This window comes from Callithrix jacchus, chromosome 6 (genome assembly GCF_049354715.1).
Source record: "Callithrix jacchus isolate 240 chromosome 6, calJac240_pri, whole genome shotgun sequence".
Taxonomy (NCBI): Eukaryota; Metazoa; Chordata; class Mammalia; order Primates; family Cebidae; genus Callithrix; species Callithrix jacchus.
Window position 1 is genome coordinate 139,522,866 of NC_133507.1, and position 19,529 is coordinate 139,542,394.

At 44.9% G+C, this 19,529-nt stretch overlaps 1 long non-coding RNA gene across 1 annotated transcript in view; it reads right to left on the reverse strand.

The window, feature by feature from the left end:
• Positions 1–19,227, reverse strand: part of LOC103793942 (uncharacterized) — a 136,496-nt gene extending 117,269 nt beyond the window's left edge. The window contains exon 1 of the long non-coding RNA XR_004744864.3: positions 18,964–19,227. This is a non-coding gene — a long non-coding RNA (uncharacterized LOC103793942). The remainder of the gene's footprint in view (positions 1–18,963) is intronic.
• Positions 19,228–19,529: the final 302 nt, after the last annotated feature.

Here is a 19,529-nt window from a genome sequence, read left to right on the forward strand (position 1 = left end):
CACTTTCAGTGGGAATGGCAGCCATACTGCAAGATAGCCTGATTTTTAAAAAATGTTTAACAGAATCTATGGTTTCATATATCTCTCAGTTTTCAAGTGTGAAAAACATCTGAAATCTTTTTTAAAACACTGTTCAAGCTGAGTAGAATACATCCACAGATGGGATTTGTATTCTGACTACTAGATTCCAGCCTCTGCACTGATGGTTCAGATTCTAGTGAAGAAATGATTGGAGGTGACTTCCAACAACATCCAATCAAAAACTACCAAGCTTTGAAAAAGGCAGAAACATGACCCATAGAGAGAAGACAAATCAATCAACCAAAACCAACTTGAAACCTACACTGATGTTAGAATTCACAAACAAGGAAATAAACAGTTATTATAATTGTATCTGTATATGTTCAAAAGTTAAGTAGAAGATATTTTTAAAAGACCCAAGTCAGAGTTCTAAAGATGAAAACTAAGATGTCTGAGATGAAAAAAATACGTCAATGAGACTAAATGGGAGATCGGACATTGAAGAAGAAACTTGAAGACACGGCAATATAAACCAGCCACGAGGATGCATAAAGATAAAAAGAGTTTTTAGAAAAAATAAGAATGTCACTGAGCTATGGGACAACTTCAAGCAACCAAATATATGTGTAATTGCAGTCATCAAACATGGGATTCAAGGGAAAACAGAAAAATTATTTGAAGAAATACTGGCCTAATTTTTTGCCAAGTTTATTGAAAATTATCCACCCACAAATCCAGGAAACATAATGAATGCCAAGCAAAATAATATGAGGAATATCACACCTCATAATCAAATTGCTCAAAACCAGTGATTCAGAGAAAGTCTTAAAAACAGCAAAAGAAAGATACATTATTAACAAAGGAGCCAAAATAAAGACAGCAGATGTTTCATCTTAAAACAGTACATGAGGGAAGGCAGTAGGGCAATATTTTAGAAGTATTGAAAGAAAAAATGTCAACTAAAATTCTATATCTAGTGAAAATATATTTCCCCCACAAAAGTGAAATAAAGATATTTTCAGGCATTAAAAAAAACTGAAAGAATCTGTCACCAGCAAATCCATATTAGAAAAAATGTTAAAGAAATTCCTTTGGGCAAAAATAATAATAATAAACCAGATGGAAATATAAATTACTGCACCAGGAATGAAGGACACCAGAAATAGTAGCTTACATTGCATGAAAAAACTTCAAAATGAATTATAGACTTAAACATAAAGCATAAAATGATATACAAGAAAAAAACAAACCCATCCAAAAGTGGGTGAAGGATATGAACTGACACTTTTCAAAAGAAGACATATATGAGGCCAAGAAACATAAAAAAGTGCTCATCATCACTGATTATAAGAGAAATGCAAATCAAAACCACATTGAGATACCACCTCATGCCAGTTACAAAGGCAATCATTAAAAAATGTGGAGACAACAGATGCTGGAGAGGATGTGGAGAAATGGGAACACTTTTACACCATTGGTAGGAGTGTAAACTAGTTTATCCATTGTGGAAGACAGTGTGGTGCTTCCTCAAGGACCTAAAAATAGAAATTCCATTTGACCCAGTAATCCCATTACTGGGTATATACCCGAAGGATTATAAATCATTCTACTATAAAGACACATGCACATATATGTTCACAGTGGCACTGTTTACAATAGCAAAGACTGGGAACCAACCCAATGCCCATCAACGATAGACTGGACAAGGAAAGTGTGGCACATATACACCATGGAATACTATACAGCCATAAAAAATGATGAGTTTGTGTCCTTTGTAGGGACATGGATGAATCTGGAAACCATCATTCTCAGCAAACTGACCCAAGAACAGAAAATCAAACACCACATGTTCTTACTCATAGGTGGGTGTTGAACAATGCGAACATATGGACACAGGGAGGGGAGCATCACACACTGGGGTCTTTTGGGGAGTGCAAGGGAAGGACAGCGGAGGGGTGGGGAGGTCAGGGAGGGATAACGTGGGGAGAAATGTTAGATGTAGGTGATGGGGGGATAGAGGCAACAAACCCCATTGCCATGTGTGTACCTATGCAACAATCCTGCATGATCTGCCCATGTACCCCAGAACCTAAAGTACAATAAAAATAAATAAACAAACAAATATATATATACATATATATATATATATATATATATATATATATATATAAAGAGAGTGAGAGAGAGAGAGAGAGAGAGAAAATACAGAAAAACCCTTTTTTGGTTTCTTAAGATTTCATAAATACAATATCCAAAGTCCAAGTGATAGTAGAACAAATTGATAAATTGGACTTTATCAAATGTAAAAACATCACTTTTAAAAATCAGAATGAAAAGAAAGGCACAGACTAAGAGAAAATATTTACAAATCATATATCTGATAAAGGACTTGTATCCAGACTTATAAAGGGAACTCTCAAAATTCAGTAAAGAAAATAAGCAACCCAATGAAGAAAACAGGAAAAATATTTAAATAGACATGTTTCCAAAGAAGATACATGGATGACAAATAAGCACATGAAAAGATATTCGATCTCATCAGCCATTAGGGAAATGCAAATTAAAACCACAATGACATAGCACTAAATAATTATTAGCATAGCTAAAATTGAAAGGACTGACCACATCAAGTGGTGGTGAGGATGCGAAGGAACTGGAACGCTGTTGGTGAGATTGTAAAATAAGACAAGCATTTTGGAAAGCAGTTTGGCAGTTATTTTAAGAGTCAAACATACACCTACCATATGATTCAGCTTGGATTCCATTCCAGGATGTTTACTCAAAAGAAATAAAAGCATGTGCTCATACAAAGACTTGACATGAATTTTTATGTCAGCTTGATCTGTAATAGCCAAACACTTAAAATAACCTGAATGTCCTTTAACAGGTGAATGGGTAAGCAAATTATAATATACTTACATGAGGGAGATTCTACTCAATAATCAAAAGGAATGAACTACTGATACATCAGTAGTTCCTGGATGAATCCCAGGATAAGTATGCTGACTGAAAGAAGTCAGACTAAAGAGCGTCTTTATATAAATGGAATAATAATATATTATTCCATTTATATGAAAGTCTAGTCAATTCAAACATCTACAGAGAGGCAAAGCAGATCCATGGTTGCATGGCTGAGAGAAGCGAAAAAAAAAAAGGTTACAAAGGGCCACAGAGAAACTTTTTGGGATAACAAATATGTTCAACATCTTGATTCCAGTTATGGTTTCATGGGTATATACCTGTGTCAAAATTTACAAAATTGTACATTTTAAGTATGTGCAGTTTGTTGTATACCAATTATACCTCAATAAAGCTATTTTTAAAACACCTTTTTTATACTTATATATTGGTCTGGCAGTCAAAAAAGATATGTTTAAAAAAAAAGAAAAAGAAATTGTCAAAAAAGGTGAAGTGTTCTTAACCTGGACGTGGAAGCAGGGGAACCACAACCCATCCGTCAGCCCTACCATGGCCCAGGGTTCATTCATTCCCTTCCACATGTCTTCATATGCTCTCCAGGTGACTGAACATTTACTCCAAGCTCATTTAATTAATATCCATGAGAAAATGAGAATGTAGGCAGATTTTTAGTGGGACAGGAGCCGCAGCAACTCTACTTTGTGTAATCTATATAAAAGTGTGCCTTTTGGGCTGGGCATGGTGGCTCATGCCTGTAATCCCAGCACTTTGGGAGGCAGAGGCAGGAGGATCACAAGGTCAAGATTCGAGACCATTCTAGCCAACATGGTGAAAGTCCATCTCTACTAAAAATACAAAAAATTATCTGGGCCTGGTGGCACACACCTGTAGTCCCAGCTACTCGGGAGGCTGAGGCAAGAGAATCGCTTGAACCTGGAAGGCAGAGGTTACAGTGAGCTGAGATTGTGCCACTGCACTCCAGCCTAGGTGACAGAGCAAGACTCCATCTAAATAAAAATACCTGTTATCAAGGCATAACTACTTACTTAAGCTTTTATAAAAAGTACCTTTCCTTTACAATAGAAGCATAATTGTACAGTAGATCAAATATGAGCCATGAGTGAGCCGTTTGTTCTCACCTGCTGTGCATCATGCTCTTACCAGTGTTTACGAATAACCCAATATAAATGTTCAATATACTTCTATTATACTGTCTTGGCCTCTGAGTAGAAACCCTCAAATGATTATTTCAGTGGCTAATTCATGACTCTGTATCCAATGGCTACCTCATTTATCTTCATTTATATTTTAAGCATTTTCCACTCATTGACATGTGTTTCTTATCTCCCAAGTATGTTCACAGCAGCCCTGTGGGAGTAAGTACAGCAGACACATTGTCCCCTCCTTACAGATGAGAAAACCCAGGCACAAAGCAGTGGATAGATCTGCCCGATATGACACAGCTAGTCCCCCAGATGAAATCACAGGCCTGATATGACACAGCTAGTCCCTCAGATGAAATCACAGGCCTGTTTTGACACAGCTAGTCCCTCAGATGAAATCACAGGCCTGATATGACACAGCTAGTCCCTCAGATGAAATCAGAGGCCCTATATGACACAGCTAGTCCCCCAGATGAAAACACAGGCCAGATATGACACAGCTAGTCCCCCAGATGAAATCACAGGCCCGATATGACACAGCTAGTCCCCCAGATGAAATCACAGGCCTGATATGACACAGCTAGTCCCTCAGATGAAATCACAGGCCCGATATGACACAGCTAGTCCCCTAGATGAAATCACAGGCCCGATATGACACAGCTAGTCCCCTAGATGAAATCACAGGCCCGACATGACACAGCTAGTCCCCCAGATGAAATCACAGGCCAGATATGACACAGCTAGTCCCCCAGATGAAATCACAGGCCAGATATGACACAGCTAGTCCCCCAGATGAAATCACAGGCCTGATATGACACAGCTAGTCCCCCAGATGAAATCACAGGCCTGATATGACACAGCTAGTCCCCCAGATGAAATCACAGGCCTGATATGACACAGCTAGTCCCCCAGATGAAATCACAGGCCTGATATGACACAGCTAGTCCCCCAGATGAAATCACAGGTCTGATATGACACAGCTAGTTCCTCAGATGAAAACACAGGCCTGATATGACACAGCTAGTTCCCCAGATGAAATCACAGGCCTGATATGACACAGCTAGTCCCTCAGATGAAATCACAGGCCTGATATGACACAGCTAGTCCCTCAGATGAAAACACAGGCCCAATATGACACAGCTAGTCCCCCAGATGAAAACACAGGCCCGATATGACACAGCTAGTCCCCCAGATGAAATCACAGGCCCTATATGACATAGCAGGCCCCCCAGTTGAAAACACAGGCCCAATATTACATAGCTAGTCCCCCAGATGAAAATGCAGGTCCGATATTACATAGCTAGTCCCCCACATGAAAACACAGGTCTGCAGACATCTGTTGGAAATGCAAGTTGACAGCCTCGCTGCCACATGTCCAACCACACAGTCCCCCAGCAAAGGGAATGGAAGAAATCACGGTCTCTAACCCATGCCTCACAGAACCATGACCTTCTGTGAGGTCAGCCATGAAAGCCCCAAGGTCAGAGCATCTCCAACTCTATCAACCACAGGGATGCTGACCCCCTGCCTATACTCAGCTAGATGGCAGGCTGAATCTAATGGCAAAGAGTCTAGATGATTCCATTGGTCTGGAAGCCTTTGGTTCAACTGAGCTCTGTCCCTATAGTCAACAGGCAGTTTATACAGGTCTCAGCCAGCATCTGTGCCAGGAGTCCAAGGTCAGGAAACACTGCATGTATGCTACCTGCCATCAACGCAAGATCCACTGCATGGGAATGGGGCTTGGAATGACGCAGAGAGTGTGGCTGTCCCAAGGAGAAAGGAGGGAGAACAGTGGGGAGCTGATCTCAAGCATGAGCCCTAGAAACCTCACCTCCAGCTTTGCATTCCAGCGTGACAGCATCTTGTTCCTACTGCAGTAAGGCCACGAGCCCAAAGGGTCCATTAAAATGCCACAGACCATCACATTAAGTGCCAGACTCTTATCTCCAAACAGTTTGAAAATAAACCAGAAAGACACCAGCAGGGTTCTACAGCTGCAGAACTCAACACGGGGAAGCAATTCAGGAAGCTGGTAGCGTGCGGTAGCTAACATCACAAACTGTGGTGTGAAACAAACCCACCTTCACAGTCGGAATTTCAGCTTCCTCACTGTGCAACCTCAGGCAAATTACTTTCCCTCTCTCAGCCTCGGTTTCCTCATTTAGTGCATGGAGATGATAAGGATGCCTGCCTCATTGGATTGCCGTGAAGATTAAATGAGTTCATACATGCAAAGGACTTAGTAAAGCGCAGAGAACGCAGTGCTCATTAAATACAAGTTGCTATTGTTGTAGTTCTGATTGGTGAGAAAGGAAAGAGAAGGGGAGAGTCTGGCCTGAGGGGGTTTTGCAGGATGGGTCCCAATGAGTCCCCAAATGCCCTGAGGCAGAGAGCCAGGAAAGAGCAGGTGGATGCCAAAAGCGGACATAGGAGGCCACCAAACCCTCTACATCTTTCTTCTATTTTCCAATCACTGTTCTCATTTGACAGATGACAAAATTGGGACTCAGCTGGTCGCATGGCAGGACCTCACAGCAGCTCTGGTTTCATCGTGGATCCAGGTTCTTATGGTCTCCACTCCACCCCTTGTCGGGACTGGATCCCTTCCCATCTGGAGATACACTGGGGACAGGATGTGCCTTTCAACAACCCACTTCCAGCTCAGCAAACAGCTGACCTGCTCGAAACCATTCCTGTCCTCTGCTGCACGGCACCTGTGGTTGTGTGTTGGTGCCTGCACCACGAGACCCTGAGAAATGAAGCCCTGTCATACAGAGAGCCCCACAAAGCCCATCAGCCTGCCCCGCTGCCTGAGGCAGAAGCTCAGGACATAGACCTTCCAGCCTCCATTCCACAACTGTGTGTCGCAATAGCTGTCCAGACAGCTCCGTGCTAAATAAGCACGAGGGCTGAGAGTAGAGAAAGATACGTGGAGATAAATCACCCAGGCCCTACTCACCAGCAGAAAACAAGCCACCCAAGTCACAAGCTTGGCTGCAACAAATGTCTTAGAGGCAAAGGCACAGATAAAAGGCTCTAAGAGTTCCAAGAAGGGAGTGGAGCCTTCCAACTGGAGAGCAGGGAGCAGGCATTTGACCCAGGTGACATTTCTGTGCCCCAGACATCCAAATCCATGCGGATTTAGTTCCTGACTTTCCCTAGTGAGTTGCAGGAACAGGTGATGGAGCAGCTAGAAGCTTCCTCCCTGAAGGCCTGGGAAGGAAATCAGAGCTGAAACTTGTGCTGTCCTCCTCAAATCTACTACCTCCTCAAACTCTGAGACTCCCCACTACACCCTCCCCCACATCTGAGATCTCCCAATATGGTCTGTCTGGATTTACGTGCAGAAAGGAATCTCATTCAAGACCCACTGGTGACTTTGGAGCCAGCCTGACTAGGAGAGGGCTTTGACCCCATGAAAGGTGCATGGAGGATCTGAGATCTCACCTCCTCTGCCCTCAAGTTTCTATGAGTCCTTGGACTCCGGAGGGGGGCCTCCCTTATACTCCAATCATTACACAAGCATGAACTGGCCAGGCACAGTGGCTCACGCCTGTAATCCTGGCACTTTGGGAGGCCAAGGCAGGCAGACCACAAGGTCAAGAGATCAAGACCATCCTAGCCAAAATGGTGAAACCCCCATCTCTACTAAAAATACAAAAATTAGCTGGGCATGGTGGTGCATGTCTGTAATCCCAGCTACTCAGGAGGCTGAGGCAGGAGAATTGTATGAACCCAGGACGCAGAGGTTGCAGTGAGTTGAGATCGCACCACTGCACTCCGGCCTGGTGACAGAGTAAGACACTGTCTCAAAAACCAAAAACCAAACAAACAAAAAAAAAACAAGCATGAACTTGACCCTCTACTCCCCAACCCTGGCGTAAGTGCTGCATATAGAGCATAGACCAGAATAGGAAGCTAAAGTTACACCACTTCTTAAAACCTCTACCTAAAGACCTCAGGCTTCTCGGGTTCTCTTCCTTTAATCCCTTCCCTCCAGTTATTGAGTCCTACTCTCTGCTAGGCCTGTGGTCTCTCCCTCCTTTCAAAATTCACTTTCTTTGTAGTAATGCCTCTCAAACCGAGGTGGGTTGACCCTCTGCTGCAGAAACATTAGGGGTTATAGGAGAAGGGTTTCCGAGGTTCCCTCACTCCCACTCCAAAGTGAATCAGAGCCCCATCAGTAAATCTGGGGCTTTAGCCAGTGCTTTGGAGATCTGATTAATCTTCAATTCTGAGAAGCACTGACTTAGAGCTGCTTTCTCGAATTTTGTCCTGTGTTGTTGCTTCTCGTTTCTGAACAGCATAGTTTTGACGACGCAATAGAATCTGATGTTTCTGCAGGATGGGGCTAGTCACATTCATCCTCTCTCCTAGGTCACCTTTCTCAGTCTGTTCCAGCTGCTATAATAAACATCACAGACTGGGCAGCCTATAAGCAACAGAAATTTATTCTTCACATTTCTGGAGGCTGGGAAGTCCAAGATCAAAGCATCAGCAGATTAGCTGTCTGGTGTGGGCCCATGTCACCTCCCTCTTAATATCATCACCTTGGAGGTTAAGATTTCCATATACAAATGGGGAGGGAGTACTGTCAACGACTATTCAGAATGGACCCCATACACAGACAGTGGTACTCCCATATCCAGCTTCCTGGGTGTGACCTCTGCAGTCACTTGGGGCCCTGAACTTAAGAGGGTCTATATTTGGTTTGATACTCAGCTATTACCATCTTGAAATTTGTACTAATTTTATCTCCATATTTTAGAACTGAAATCTAATGGGACATGGGAATGCATGTGAGCAGAGGAGGTATGGGACCATGCATGCCTGCCATTGCTTGCCAACCCATTGACATATAGCATTGGCAATGCTTCATGAATACAGAATTCCAGTGGACTCAGGATGCCTGGCAGTTCAGCAATAGTCAAAGCAGGTACAAGGTAAGTGTGTAACATCTATGACTGAGTAATATGGGAATCATAGCTCCAAAAGTCTACATTTCTCATTCAAACCAACCTGCTTTGAAATGTCTTTTAGAAACATAAATAACCAAGAATCCCTTCGTCTCCTTTTCTTTCTTGTGTTGATTTCATATATGAGCCAACCATTCATTTGCATATGCTGAAAATGAAAACATAGATGAAAAAGAAAAGCTAGGACAATCCATAGATCTTTTTCCTTTCAATCCTTCCTTACTCATCAGTAAGCTGAAGGGAGAAAGAGTTGATAGAATGAGTGTATAACAAGAACTGAAGGCCAGGCATGGTGGCTCACTCCTGTAATCCTGGCACTTTGGGAGGCCAAGGTAGGCAGATCACTTGAGGTCAGGGGTTCGAGACCAGCCTGGCCAATGTGGTGAAACACTGTCTCTATTAAAAATACAAAAATTAGCTGTGCATGGTGGTTCATGCCTGTAATCCCAGATACTTGAGAGGCTGAGGCAGGAGAATCGCTTGAACTCAGGAGGCAGAGGCTACAGTAAGCCAAGACTGCACCCCTGTACTCCAGCCTGGGCAACAGAGTGAGGCTCTGTCTCAAGAGAAAAAAAAAAAGTGGAATGCAAATGGTAGAGTTGGTTTTGTGAGTTTCCACTGTCATGTAGTCATGAATGTGCTATGAAATAGAACTGTGTAATTTCAGTGATTCCACTAATTAAACACTATATTTTCATCTAAAACTGGCATTTTACAATAAAAGAACAGTAAACTTGATGGTAATAATTCCATTTTTAAATGTTTATTCACTTACAACCATATTAAATGGCAAATTTAAAACACCATGAGGAACCATGAAAGAAAGGAATGAACTTTATATTTTAAAACCTTTAATGGCACTTTTTTTTCCTGCCATTTGAAGAAGGGCACTACGTTTTCATTTTGTACTAGGGTCAGCAAATAATGTAGCCAGCTCTGGTTATACCTGTACAGGTACAGATAAATATCCATATATGTAATATAGATGCTGCACTGCGTTTGTCACATAGCAGATGAATGCTGGATGACACTTAACTGAATAACAGTGGAAGAAATTTGCAGATGTCAGAGTTAAAAGAGCGATATACTGGGGCTGGCTCCTACCACTCATACCAGCTCTCAGCAGTCAAATGTGTGAATCTCTTCCCAAGTCTGTATTCAATGACATTGCGTTGTAGCTTGAAACTGACCATGATGAGAGGATTCACACTGCAGAAATCAGTAGATACCATGAATTAGGGCTTTTTTTTTTTTTTTTTTTTTTGGCAGAGTCACTTTTGTTGTCCAGGCTGGAGTGCAGCTCCTGGATCTCTGTAACCTCCACCTCCTGGGTTCAAGCGATTCTCCTGCCTCAGCCTCCTGAGTAGCTGGGATTACAGGCACCCGCCACCACACCCAACTAATTTTCTTTTTGTATTTTTAGTAGAGATGGGGTTTCATCTTGTTGGCCAGGCTGGTCTCAAACTCCTGACTTCAGATGATCTACCTGCCTCAGCCTCCCAAAGTGCTGGGATTACAGGTGTGAACCGCCACATCCAGCCAGAGCTCTTTTGTTTCAAAGAGCCAGTGTTACACTTTTACCAGCATACAATTAATTGGTCAGAGGTCATCTAGTTCAACCTCCTCATAATTACAGAAACCGAGAGGAGAAGCAATTGTCCAAGGTCCCACCACTTCTAACCAGGAGCTCATCATGTTCCTTCTGAAGTCCTAGCATGGTAAACAGTGACCCCAGGGAGTCCATTGAAAACCAAAACCCAAAATAACTGGCATCCGGAATCCTGGCAGATATCCCAGTGCCAGTCTGGTCTGCTCCTCTTGGCATGATGCATGGATGCCCTCCTGGGATCCTTTTGGGGTTAACTGGGACTGGTCATGTCCTCCCTGGGTCACCCTGTCACCAGGCAGGAAGGGTGACCTTTGTGTAGAAATGCTGGGTGTCACTCCAGAGCATCCTCCCTGGCCCATAATTACTTTCAGAGCATGCTGTTTCCACTTAGGGAAACCTGAGCTGCCTTCCAAATGGTACCGGACATGACCTGAAATTAGATGTTTGCCTGCCGAAATGGACACGCAAGTCAAGCCTGCTGCCTTCGAGTCACAACGGATTAAGTTGTAGGAGGGGCTGTGCTGCTGGGCAAAGCTGAGCTGGAAGTGGGGCCTCCCAAGGGTCTAGAAGTCTGAGCTGTGCTTTCTCCACCCATTTCTGGACCAGCTCCAGGCACAGCTCTGCAGCCTGGGCCACTGGAGACTGATCAGGGCCATGCTCTGTCTAAAGTCTGTGTTGGTTAATATGAAACACATTTTCTAATCACCCATGATGTGGCAGGCATTAGAGATTCAACCCTGAGTGAAACGTTTATCCTGTCTTTATGAGGCTCACAGTCTGACAGCAAGTAATTGCAATTTAGAGGAGACTGTGATATAATCCTTGAGAGAAGGAAACACGATGTGATTAATTCTGGCTCAACGGAGTGGTGTGACAAGAGATGACATTCAACCTTGATACTGAAGGACAGGTAAGACTGAACACTTTACTGTTCTTTTCCTTTCTTTCTTTTTTTGAGATGACTCTCATGTTCCAACCTGTTGCCCAGGCTAGAGTGTAGTGGCGTGATCTCAGCTCACTGCAAACTCCGCCTCCTGGGTTCAAGTGATTCTCCTGCTTCAGCCTCCCAAGTAGCTGGGACTACAGGCACCCGCCACCATGTCTGGTGGCTAATTTTTATATTTGTGGTAGAGACAAGGTTTTAGCATGTTGGCCAGGCTGGTCTCAAACTCCTAACCTCAGGTGATCCACACGCCTTGGCTTCCCAAAGTGCTGGGATTACAGGTGTGATTACAGTTTCTAAGCACTTGCATGAATATCAGTGAATTTGATTCTAATAAGCATCCTATCAAATGAAATAAGAAAGATAGAACTGGAAATAAGGTTCAAGGTGATTTTTCCCTTGGTTTGTATGGTTTGTATCTGTGTCCCCACCCAAATCTCATATTGAATTGTTGGAGGTGGGGCCTGGTGGGAGGTGACTGAATCATGGGGGTAGATTTCTTATGAATGGTTTACCACCATCCCGTTGTTGCTGTCCTCACGATAGGGAGTGACCCCTCGAGAGCTGGCTGTGTAAAGTGCGTGGCGCCTCCCCCTCCCTCTCTTGCTCCTGCTTTCACCATGTGACGCACCTGCTGCCCCTTCCCCTTCCATCATGATTGTAAGCTTCCTGAGGCCTCCCCAGAAGTCAAGCAATGTCACCACCACACCACCTGTAGAGCCTAGAGAATCACCATCCAGCTAAACCTCTTTTCTTTATAAATGACCTCGTCTCAGGCATTTCTTTATAGTAACACAAGAACAGCCTAATACACCCATGATCATATAAGTAGGCAAGAAAGAAAAGGACTGAAAACACAACGGCTGGAAAAGAGAGTAGATGTTTGTTGCCATCTAACTAGAAAAGAAGTGTCTTAGAAATGAAAGTGAGGAAGGGGTGGAGTGATTCTCAAGTCCCAGCATCCTGATACGAGGGCACCTCCCATACTCTTCTCCCTGGGAGTTATTGCTTCAGCACTCTCTCCCCTTCTGGCTTCTCTCTGCAGCCCCTGGATCTCTGAATTATGGAGACTGGAGGTCTAAAATCAGTGGTTGGTGGGATTGGTTCCTTCTGAGGGATATGGGAAAAGAATCTGCCCCAGGCCTCTCTCCTTGGCTAGTGGATGACCATCTCCACATCATCTTCTGTCTACGTGTGTCACTGGGTGCAGATTTCTCCTTTTTATAAGGACAGCAGTCCTACTGGACTAGAGCCCACCCCTACTGACCTCACTTTAGCTTGATCACCTCTCTAAGGACCCTATTTCCAAATAAGTCCCATTCTGGGTGCTGGGTGTTAGGATTTCAACACATGAATTTGAAGTGACACCATTCAACCCACAACTCTGAGCAAAAATTTCATCTGTTCTTACAATACCCAATGGTCCCAGTCCTCCACCTGTTTCACAGAAAGGTAGAACTAAGCCCAGGCATGATGAGCTGCCTGTCCACTGGCGCTACAGCAAATCCTCAGCAGGAGCCAGAAGCTGACCCAGCATGTGGACTCCCAGCCCAGAGTGGCCACCACAGGCTCCTGTAAAGCCAGAAAGCAGAGGCTTCGGAATGGGAGTCTGAGCCCATCCAATACCATGTGGTTTGCTCAGGGAACCTTTTATTTACTTTAAAATATAGACATATAGAGAGCTGCATGCTCTCCAACATATGTGAAACAACCTCAGTTCAGATGATCTGCAAAACCCCAAATTGTCCCCATTAGGTTCCCAGGAACTTCTTTGCTGAGCACTACTGGACCTCAAACCCCATGGCCTGGATGGCCTCCAGTGAGTCATTCTGGTCACTCCAGAGTCTGAAAATCTGTCACATAACCCCCATTCTTGCCCCTCCTTGGCCACATCAGCACAGCTTTCTAAGTCCATGCTCAGTTCAAATGCAAAAATAATGCTCTTTCCTTTTTTCAAAATTCTGCATGATCTTCTGGATAATCCCACCCTAGGTCTCCCAAGGGTGACCTGACAATACAGGAGAAGGAATTTAGATTGGATGCTAGGGAGAGCTGCAAACACACCCCGCATAGCTCAGCAAGCTTAGCATCTCTGTGGTGGCCACTCAAGCCCCTCTGATGAGCCCCTGGGCTGAAATTCAGGAGACTTCCTGCAGCCGTGCTGGCAGGACATTATTGGCTATGGAAATTCCAAAGCTATACCTGGTTCTCTCTGTGGTCCACCTGAATCTCTCAGTAATGAACTCAACTTCCTGTGGATTCCCTGTGAGGGAGTAAAGCCTTTAAAACATGCACTGGGGAATCAATTCATATCTCCAAAGGAGCAGGACTTCTCAGGGACCATCAGTGCAATCATGATCATCACCAGAACTTTGTGATGAACTTGTGAGCTACGGCAGTGCCGAGCTGCAGACAGGGCTTCAGACTGAGTCTTGGCTCCCTGGTTCACAGTTAAAAGCAGACACTGTGAAATAAACTGACTCTTAGACTGCCAGTGTGTTGGTCATTTGCCTGTTTGGTCTGCAGGCTAGTTCATCCTATTCTGCCTTGCAGAATACTATGTTTCTTAGGCTTTCTTGCCTGCTGACCTTAGGATAGCTTTGACCAATGGGAGGCATAACAGAAGGGTGAAGGAAGAGGGAGGCCACTTCTGCCACTCTCTTTCTGCTCTGGGCAGCATCTCAGGCAGTGTCAGCCTCTGCTCCACGGTCCCAGCTCCCACCACATGGGCCAGCCACAGTCTTAACTTCTGCAGGTGGCCCCATCCTGGTTGCCAGTAAAATCGCCTCCCCCTTATTCCTCAGTCCTAGGGCAGAGTGTTGGAAGCTTCCATGTCATTAATTCCCATTTAGTTTCTCAGCTCTTGCATCTCTGCATAACGAATTTCTTGTGTTCAACTCCTTCTATGTAACACACTCAGGGCGGTTTCTGTATTCTGCCTGGACACTGACTAATATAGCAAATGACAGAAATTCAATAACACTAGCCAGGAAAGAGAAAGAATCTGTCACTTCACAGAAGAAAACTGTGGGAAGGGCAGGGCACAGCTGGGGCTCAGATCAATTGGATCCAGAACTGTCTGTGCTGCTCATCTCTGTTCTTCTTTACAGGCCAGCTTCCTTCCCCAGATAGAAGCTGCTCAAATGGCCCTGAGCAGCTCCCAGACTCACATCTTCAGTCTCAGGGCCAGAAGGGAACAAGTGTTTTTTCTTCCAATCCAATTTAAAGGACACAAGGTAAGGGCTTCTATCAGTCGAGCTTGGGTCAGTGCCCACCTCCATGGCCAAGGAACCAGGAAACTGCTTGACAGAGCCTACTAGAGTCACATGGTTGGGGACTCTGCAAGAAAATGGTGCCAGAGTGACCGCTTAAGTGATAAGGCTTCTTAGGAGGCACAATCTCAAGGCAAAGACTTCTCGTTCTCTCAAGAGTGAAGTGAAAATGGGAAGTGACGGGAAGGAAGGGAAGGGGAGGGGAGGGGACCAATGTAAGGAATGCATTTCCAGGCTATCCTCAGCTCCACAAAGGGACACAGCCAGTTTCTGATTCACAGGGGATGTCTTCACACATCCAAGGTATAATTGCTGTACCTGATAACCTTCCATAGGAGGGAAGAAAAGAGAAAGAAAAGGTCTGCTGGATCCCTGCCATCTCCTATCTTTCATAGGTCATCTACATGGGGCACTATCTTCCAGTGCTGCTGAGCTATAGCCTTGCTTGGCATCTTGGGGCAGTCCCCAGCAAAGCAATCAATGAAGCAAGACAGGCAGTGTGGCACTTCAGCAGAGACCAAAATGGGGAGGCCTCTGAGGATTAGGTTGGGTCAGGTTGGCCAGAGCAGAAGGAGTAGAGGCAATGTTGGAGCTCAGAACTCATCCCACAGGAGGGAATCCACAAGCAGCAGTGTGACTGTGGCAGCAGCCACAGAGGGTCAGTCTCTGTGAGCAAGCAGTGAGGTCCTAAGAGACAAAAAAGGTCCAGCATATCTGAGGTGATGCCAACATTAAGGCAATGGGGTGGGAGGGGCAGCCCCAAAAGAAGAACAGCACTGTTCTTAGCAGGAAGGGTCATATAGGAACAAAACAATAGATTCAGGAAAAGGAATCTGCCAGGTTGAACAACAAAAGGTTCAACCTAAACACAGTATTTGTAGAATATACACGTCGAGAGCAAACAAACAGGTGCAGGCAATGCAGACAGAGCCTCAGAGGTGGGCTTGCTAGAGCTCTGTGGGTGCTCTCCACTTCTCTCACTCTCTCAGCCTTGACCACAGCCCTCCACTCTCATCTTTCCCTCTTCTGAGCACCTGTTCTGGGCCAGAGCCCATCTCAGGCAAATAATTCATGGTCTGTGCCCGCACTGGTATGCCTGACTCCAGGTACATCTCCCCTTCTCCTCCTCAACGAAGCCATCATCTCCCACCAGCTCCATGATCTTCTCCTAACTCAGTGGTCCCCACCTGTATTAGTCCTTTCTCATGCTGCTACACGGGCATATATGAGACTGAGTAATTTATAAAGAAAAGAGGTTTAATTGACCCACAGTTCTGCAGGGCTGAGGAGGCCTCAGGAAATCATGGCAGAAGGGGACACAAACACATCTTCTTCATGAGGCAGCAGGAGAGAGAAGATTGACAGCCAAGCAAAGGGGGAAGCTGCTTATAAAACCATTGGATCTTGAGAGAACTTACTGTCATGAGAATAGCAAGGGGGAAACTGCCCCATGATTCAATTACCTCCCACTGAGTCCCTCCCATGACACATGGGGATTATGGGAACTAAAATTCAAGATGAGATTTGGGTGGGGACACAGCCAAACCATATCACCAATCTTTTCAGCACCAGGGACCAGTTTCATGGTGGACCAGGTGTGGGGGTAGGGGAAGAAACTGCTCCACCTCACATTATCAGGCATTAGGTTCTCACAAGGAGCACACGACCTAGATCCCTTCCATGCACAGTTCACCATAGGGTTTGTGCTCCTCTGAGAATCTAATGCCACCGCTGACCTGACAGGAGTCAGAGCTCAGGTGGTAATGCTTGCTCACCCACCACTCACCTCCTGCTGTGTGGCACGGTTCCTAACAGGCCATGGACTGGCACCTGTGTGTCCTGGTTTCTAACAAGCCATGGACTAGTACCCATGCGTCCTGGTTCCTAACAGGCCATGGACTGGTACCTGTCTATGGCCCAGGAATTGGGGACCCCTCTCCTAACTGGTCCCCTGCTTGTCTAACTTTGTTTCACTTCAGCATCTTCTATACACAGCAACCAGGTGGTCCTTTTAAAACCTAAATCAGGTCCTATTTATTCCCTTCCTTAAACCTCCCAAAGACTTCCCATCATACCTCAAACAAAATCCATGCTCATTGTTCCCCCACGTGATCTGACCTCCAGCCTCCTGCCTGCTCTTCTCCTCTTCGCTGCCCTCAGTTTCAACTACACTGGCCATCTTGCTGTTCTAGAGCCCCGGCAGAATGCTCCCACCTCGGGGCCTTTGCTCCTGCTAATTTCTCTCCATGAACCACTCCTCCTCCAAATAGTGTGGCTCATGCCCTTGTTTCTTTCAGGGCTGTGTTCAAAGTCAGCGCCTCAGAAAGGCCTCCCTGATCAATCAAGCTAAAACAGTACTCTGCCACATGCTCTTCCCCTTACTCTGTTTCTCTAGTCCTTAAAATACCAGTTACCAATCAAATTACGGTGAGGGGGGGGCACATGTTTACTTCTCCCTCTTCTCGCTCCCTTTTAGAATGTAAGTTGCATGCAGAAAGGGCCTTTGTTATATTGCTATATCTACTGTAGCTAGAATAATGCCTGGCACCACCAGGCTCTCAATAAATATTGGTGTGACAAATGGATTAATCTGGCAGGGGACAGATTGGTCATGATGGTAATGACAGGGGCTGGCACAGACACAAGAACAAGAGTCTTGGGTTACATTCTCCAGCCAGAGGGGTCTGGGAGGTCCCAGAGGCCATGAGCAGCTGGGACTCATCCTGCTTGCAGGTTCCAAACCAGTTTAAAAACAAGAGGAGATTTTGATCAGACAGTGTCTGCCAACAGAAGAGCCAAACTGCTTCTGCTGCAGGGCAGTTCAAGGTGAGCACATTGAAGTTACTTAGGGCCTCTGCTTAAAATACTGTGGATTTTCTATTTTTAAAAATGCTTGTCATTGAATGTCATGGTGGAAGGGGTTTGAGAATCATCTAGGTCAGCTCTTCTGCTACACAGGTCAAGAAACTGCATCTCAGAGACAGAAAGTGACTTCTTTCCAAGTGACAGGGTGAGTTGGTGGCCATGTCTACTCCCCTGTCTGGATTCGGAGACACTCTTGGCTTCTCGAGTGCCTAAAGGATTTGGTCCCAGGGACACTTACCCTTTCAGACAGCAGCCTCTGAGAACCTTCTACACCAGTATATTCCTAAGGTGAAACCTGGCCACTGGAGAGAGCCTCTTTGTGTTTAAATTCAAAGAAATCATGTGGCTTGTCAGAAGAGCAAAGATTTTACTGCTCTTATTTAAAAAGAGGTTTGTAAACATTATGAGGGCAAGGACACCTGTCTGATTCACCGTTGCATTCTAAGTACTGGCCAGCTGCTGGACACATGGTAGGCGCCCAATCATTATGGTTGACTTAAGTGGTTAAGGAAACTATAAAGTGATTCCTCCAGAAGATAAAGGTTGAGCATGAAACTTGGTATTCTCTCCATTTTGTAACCATATGGGGGATGGTGCAGGGAGGCTTAGGTTTTAGGATGATGACGAGTGTTGGAATGACGAACTAAGGGATTTTCCTGATTCTAGTGACTCAGTATGGATTAAAAAGCAACACCTTTCATCACTCAGCACTCATGGTGCTTTCCTCGATTTACAAAGTAATAAGGGTTGGTGTGAAACTTGAGAGTTACTCAGACCCTTGTAGGGTTTGACTTAAGTGGACATTTCACAAGAAATGTCCTAATAAAGCTTTGGTTATGAAATTACTGACATTTTCCGTCTGCCATCAATCTTAGGGAAAAGGCCACCTTATTGTACTTAGGAGTTTGCCTCTTTTTCAATTTACTTTTTATGAGTTCAGTCATCAGTGGTTTTAATAACGTGTTCTATTCCATTCCAAGATGTGGGAGTCAATCACGTGTAACAAAAGACCACCACTGCCACAGGCCCTAAGAACAGCTCGCTTCTTTTAAGACATGAACAAACCCCTCCTAAGCTGAGTCAGCAGAGCTAAATCTATAGCCAGACAGCAGAGGCTGAGGACAGCACCTCCCTCAAAGCCAAGCAAGAGGGATTCCTGGCCTGGGCCATTCTTTAGAGGCCCCATTCTCACCTTCCTCTGGGCTTGGGGCTCTTCACAGGGTGAGGATTTCACAGCCCCAAGAAAAGATGCCAGACCAAAGCTCAGGGCTTTCTTCTGAACCACACTTTGGGCTCCTGTCTGGGCCTCTGTCCAGGGTTCCTCCCACAACATTGGAACCAAAGCACACACTTCTCTAGCACACAAACACACACACACACACACACACATACACACACACCCCTAGACTGAAGGGGCAGTAAGGACGGTCCTCCCTGCTCCAGTATATTCCAGCTCAGGGCTCTACAGAGTCTGAAGTTCTAAAGTTAGAAGCTGATTTTCTAGGTTGTCATAAAGGGTATTGTGTCTACCAAATTACAATTCCTAAGACACCCCCCGCCACCAGTAAATGCCAAAATCTTACTTCTTACCTGGCTTCATTTCAGTTTGGTTAACAGTGTTTTGTCAAAGATGAAGGAAAGAACATACAAGTTTGCAGCTTTGCTTGTAACTCTTGAATACTTAGCATAGACTACGAAGGAATGAAGTAAGTAATGGAGCCCTCATTCCCACTCCTACCCTAGACCCCTCTGAAGTCA